The 6,000-nt window shown below is 39.0% G+C and overlaps 1 protein-coding gene across 3 annotated transcripts in view; it reads left to right on the top strand.

Annotated features, from left to right (window-relative positions):
- The window catches only part of EIF4G3 (eukaryotic translation initiation factor 4 gamma, 3), a 196,929-nt gene that overhangs the window by 77,659 nt on the left and 113,270 nt on the right, over positions 1–6,000 (top strand). The window lies entirely within an intron of this gene.

Genomic DNA, 6,000 nt, shown 5'->3' with positions numbered 1-6,000 from the left:
TACAATGATGAGTAGAAGAAGGCAGATATAGTGGAAACTGTGTGATTCCATGTTCATTAAGTTTAGGCAAAATTAATCTATAGTGGGCCGGCCTGTGGCTCACTCGGGAGAGTGCGGTGCTGATAACACCAAGGCCACGGGTTCGGATCTCATATAGGGATGGCCGGTTGGCTCACTGGCTGAGCGTGGTGCTGACAACACCAAGCCAAGGGTTGAGATCCCCTTACCGGTCATCTTTAAAAAAAAAAAAATTAATGTTTTCCCACTTTTTCATTTAAAAGTTTTATTTTTTCTGTAAGTTTCTTTTTTTTTTTGAGACCGGCCGCACTACGCTCAGCCAGTGAGCGCCCCGGTCATCCCTATATAGGATCCGAACCCGCGGCGGGAGCGCCGCACGGGCTCGGCCCTTTCTGTAAGTTTTTATATTGTCATTTATTTTCTGAAAGTATTATATTCTTCACAATTCAAATTATTCCCTTTTAATGTATCAATACCTAGGATCTTAGGAACTGAATATTTGAGTTTTTATAATTTTAATCAAAAGTTATCTGAGACTTATCAGCTGTTTTATAGTCAGTAGCCCATATGAATATTGAAGTTTTGGCTTTTAGCAAGTCATCACAACCCATCTGCAACATTGCTATGTGCTGCATTATTTTCTCTATATATACCTGTCAGTTTAAGTAATTGATGCTTATGTAAATTGGACACTTTGACAAATGAGTATTCCTTAGTAGTTGATCCTGGACATGCACTGAGGTGGTTTTGGTGACCAACATCCTCGGTGTTTATTATCAGTTTTGAGCTGTGTAATAGATAGGGAAACTTGACAAACCTGACCCCTACTTTTAAGACACGGTTTTCCTATCCAGCTCAGTTCTTGAGGTGGTTTTTCCATCAGTGTCTGTGGGAAGTGTCTGGTCCCTTGGAACTGTAGAATATTAAGTTCAACCAGAGCAAAAAAGCAAAAAAAAAAAAAAAAAAACCAAAAAACCCCCAAAAACCAAAAACCTGTTTCTTGAACAGACTGACCTCTATTGGCATTAGTATTTTTATTGTCGTCACTGTTTCAGGAACCTTCTTCTTGGTGAGATGACCTGGGGTTTTTTTGTCAGTCACCCTTTGGAGTGGCCCTCCAAAGAACACCTGTTTGTTGAAGAACAGTAATTTATTTGACCTTCATTGTTTCCTTTCATTTACCCACATATGAATTGTCATTCAACAACTAGTAATATGGTATTTCTAATAATAAGAGAAGCTAATGAAGACAAATGTTTAAAAAACATAAAAAACAGAAAGAAAAACAAAACAACCATAGGGAATACAGGTAAAGATAGAAATCGTACTTCAGAACTGAAATAAGTGTAAAAGAAGACCCTGCACCAATCATACTTTCATCTCTGAAATTCATTCTCCTTTTAAGTAGTTTGTCATGTGGCCTGATATTGCAAGAGAGTGCCTAGAGGTAAATGGACAAACAATATTTGGTTAAGTAGTCTTCATACCATGGTACTTTTGTTTGAAATGCAAATATTCTTGGAATTAATAATGTAAATTACCAGCATGTTAGTCAGAGCATAGATTCTTCAGCAGTAAACCAGAGAGTACCCAGAAAAGGAAGAACTCTTTACATGATTGGGCTGAGGTAGAAGTTGGTGTTGAGAGGTAAAGTGTCTTGGCATGTTTTTAGTCCCATGATTTTTTAACCTATAAATGCGTTTAAAGGAACTAGAAATTCTTTAATTTTTTTTTTTAAACATCTTCTGGTCTTCAAAATCCAGCAGTGAATGAAGCTCAAGAACCCATGCAACTTTGTCATTTTTAAATTATAAAACCACAGATGGTTTCCTGACCCTTTCTGTGCAAATATTTTTTAACGTTTTTGCTACAAAAGTTAACAATGCAAATTAAAATTGCCTCCAGTCTTTAAATATATTTATCTGAAATCATATGCTTAATGACTACAGTCTTATTTGTACTTACTCACTTACTATACCTTGTTTACTTTGAGAAGTTAATAAATAATAATGACAGTTTGGTTTGGATGTCAGTCTCTTGGTGTTGCCTTTGGAGAATAATTATTGTCTCTGCCTGATGATGAAACACATCAAAGCTGGCTTCAGAAACGGCTTGCTTTTACCAGGTGTGAAGCATAAATAACATATACACAGTAGTTGGTATAGAGATACTCGGTTCAAGCATTAATGTCAGACATAAGGGATATGGTCTCTTCTGCTGAATAACATTTTCTTGCAACTGTTTTAGATCCTATTCCTGAGTAGATCAAAATGCAGTAATTCTGGATGCATAGAGGTGGAAGAACAAGCCCTGTAAAATGAAGATTGTGTGTGTATATCCTCAGTGTACTCTGAAAAGCCTCAGAGATTGGCCAGACTTTAGATTACTTGTTCCACCTGGTCACTACAATAATTAAATGTGCAAAACTCTATTAAGTGTATGGTTTTTTTGAAGTCTTGGGCATCTTTATTATGGCTTCCATATATTCGGTAGGGAAGAAAGAAGGTTTTTGAAATTCTGGAAAATACTCCCCCTTCATCATCCAGGAATTCATTTTTGTACAATTTCAGGAATGCATATGATGCATACTGTGTAGCTTGAAGTTTTCCACTTTTTAAAATATTAGTCTTTTTATTTTTATTTTTTATTATCTCTGATATAAAACCATTATTAGAAACTCATTTGGCAGAAGGACGTTTGTAATTTTTTTTTTCTGGCTCTTTCTCACAGTGCATTATTTCTTTGTTTATTTTATAGATTTGTTTTATGAACTCATTTCAGAGAAAATTTTTTGGATGTAGATTAAGGTCAAGTTCATCCAAAGCAGTTTTGTATTTACTTATCTGGAACTAAATGTGGATTTAATGCCCTAAACCTACGTTTATACCCCAAACATAGTGTGAGGGCATTCCCTATGGTATGGATACTAATTTTCAGGGTGATGGGAGTTCTCTCTCCACCTAGCTGAAACAAAACATCCTTCCTTGTCATCACTGTGTGGGTTCACTGGTTTATTTTGTTATGTTTTTTAAGCTTTTTTTTTTTTCCCAATGAGTCCATCACTGTTTTAGGAGTCTCAGGGCTTTATGTAAAAATTTCAGTTCCAAGTCCCCACTTTGCAGGAATCCAAGATTTCATCTCTCCCCATATAGTTGTTAAAAATGTCAACTTTTTGGTTATAGAAGACTAGCACACCATTCCAGACTCCTAGGAGTGTAACAGTGGCAGCAGCAACTGACCTTGTTTATGTATCTTCCAGGAGTTTACCTTATATTCTTGTAAGCTCAGCTAAGGGTACAGGAGGGTTTCCAGATACTATAGGTTATAGGATAGGAGACTTATTTCTCAAATGGAGATATGATTGTATATTTGAGGAGATATTAATAAAAAATACCAATCCATACAGCCAGTCAAGTTGCTGCTCTCTTCTTTTAGCTTAGACTTCCTTAAGTTTAAAGGGTGTTATTTTAATGCAGGAATGCTATTACTTTAATGCAGGGAAAAAAATGTTAATAATAATACTTGCTTTATTCTCAACTCGTGAGAGTATTGACAGTACTTTTTGAAAAAATAAAGCATAGTAAGCCTAAAACCAGAGAAATACAAAAATCTCAGTTTGGGTAGATAAACCTGAAATGCTCATTTTCTCAATTTTTAAACCATGATCTGAAGGTGAGCTGCAGGAATAGGGAATTTGTAATTTATTCTTACCTTTGCTTGACTTACACATTCTAAGAAGTATTGAACAACTCTTGAAGATTTTTAGTTGCCAGGGCCAAAAGCAGATGACCAGTGGTTTGAGTGGCCCACAAGCCTCATCCCTATACACTACTATACACCTGTAAAATTCACCTTCTTATATTCCTGTAGAGAAATGTGTTCTGGAACCTTTGAGAGCAGGATTTCTTACACATTCCTGGTTCCATGTCATCTACCAAAACCAACAGAGCAATTCTTAAAGCAAGAATTCTTGGCTCTCTTTTTCAGAGGCTTGATTCTGATCCTTCGGAACAAGCACAGGTTTTCCCCACTGTGTTGGTCAACTACTTCCGACAAAGCTGCCTAAAAAGTGCAATTCTGCCATGCCATTTCTACTTTCTTGTTGCCCTCCACAGTGAAATCTTAGACATTTCCTGAAAAATACCAGTGCTGGCTCAGATTCTGTCTTTCATATGCTGCAGAATGAACCCAAACACCTGTCAGTAGAGCCTGTGTAACACAGCAAAAATGCTGGCTCTAAGGGCAGATGTCCTTGGTGCAGCTAAACCTAATGATTGTTGCCATGATGAATATCTTACTGTTCTTTTTGTAACCACCTATGTTCCTTTTCTGTAACTTTCTCACCTGGAGAATAAAAATGTAGAGAGAACCTGATTCAGGGCTATTCCCGGGATCTTTCTTCTCTTGAAAGAATTATTCCTGGGGGTAACTGTTTTCGGGCCTCTGACTGTTCAGAAGAAACGGGCTTTGAGTAATCTTTTGCGTCTCTGTCACCCTGGGGGAGAAGTGACAGTTGACAGGCTCAGGTGACCAAGCCTGGCAAATGCCTTATGCATTTCCTCCTTGCCTCTTCATATGGGATGTATCTCCCCTCTTTTTATAGTAGTTCATGTCTTTGCAGCCTGAACTTTGAAGTTTCATTCATTGGCTATTATTTAACTTAGTTATACATCTCCTTGAATTGGCAGATTCTTCGTTCAGAATTTAGCCCACTTTTCCCCAGACTTAGTAATTAACCTTTCTCTAACACAAAGAACCATTGTACTTACCTGCTTCCAGAAAGGGTAATCAAGACAGTCTAGGGGAATACTCCTTTCTTTCCGTCAAAAGAAATCCCACTTCAGGAAAACCTAGTCTTACTAAAAGCCTTCCTTTTCTCCAATATTCAACCTCACCTTGCATGCAGCAGCCTTGAAAATTGTTTCCAATGCCTCTGATAATTTTCTCTACTAATGCAAAAAAATGCCCAATATGCATTTCCTTCAATGTATGTCTTTTCCCCATTTTCTATTGCTGTGTTAATAATACTTGGTAATACTTTTCTATCCTTACAAAGCCTTTTTCTCAGGCATCTCAAGAATTATTCTTGTGATTTAAACACTTATTCTTCACATGTACAGTAATTATTTCTATTTTGCTGATGACAAAAATAAGTCGTGGAGTGGGAAATCAGCTTTCTCAGGGTCACAGGAAGAATTGCACCTCTTTTTTTTCTTTCTTTTTTTTTTTGTGACTGGTAAGGGGATTGGAACCCTTGGCTTGGTGTTGCCCGCACTGCACTCAGCCAGTGAGCGCACCGGCCATCCCTATATAGGATCTGAACCTGTGGCCTTGGCGGGCCCAGCGCCGCACTCTCCCGAGTGAGCCACGGGTTCGGCCCTTACACCTCTTTTCTTTCTTTCTTTTTTTTTTTTTTTCCTTTTTGTCTTTTTTTACTGACCGGTAACGGGATCGCAACCCTCAGTGTCTCGCCCGTACCGGGGACCGGCAACGGGATCGAAACCGTCGGTGTTGCGCCCACACCGCGCTCAGCCAGTGAGCGGGAACCGGTCTCCACATGGGATCCGAACCCTCGGCGGGAGCGCCACCGTGCTCCCAAGCAGCGCACACTCCAGTGCGCCACCGGGCCGGCCCCTACACCTCTTTTCTTTACCTCACGCTTCTATTATTCTTTCAGACATGGTTCCCACATTGATACAATGTTCTTTTAACATATTCGGGATTTGGTGATTATACATTTATGCATGTTACCCAGGTTCAGAGGGAGATGTGAAAGCTCAGCCTGTTGGAACCACGAATAGTTACTGAGCTTTCACTATGTTTCAGTTACTGTTCTGTGCACTTGAGATTTATCAGTGAAGACTCCAAAGATCCCTGCCCTAGAGATGTATTAGAAGGTTTTAAGTGCTAGGGCTGGCCCGGTGGTGCACTAGAGAGTGCGCCGCTTGGGAGCGTGGCGGCGCTCCCGCCGAGGGTTCGGAT

The sequence above is a fragment of the Galeopterus variegatus genome, unplaced genomic scaffold, assembly GCF_000696425.1.
Source record: "Galeopterus variegatus unplaced genomic scaffold, G_variegatus-3.0.2 Scaffold142, whole genome shotgun sequence".
NCBI classification, from domain to species: domain Eukaryota; kingdom Metazoa; phylum Chordata; class Mammalia; order Dermoptera; family Cynocephalidae; genus Galeopterus; species Galeopterus variegatus.
Note: the sequence above shows the minus strand (reverse complement) of the source record. Positions and strands in the feature narration are given on the sequence as shown.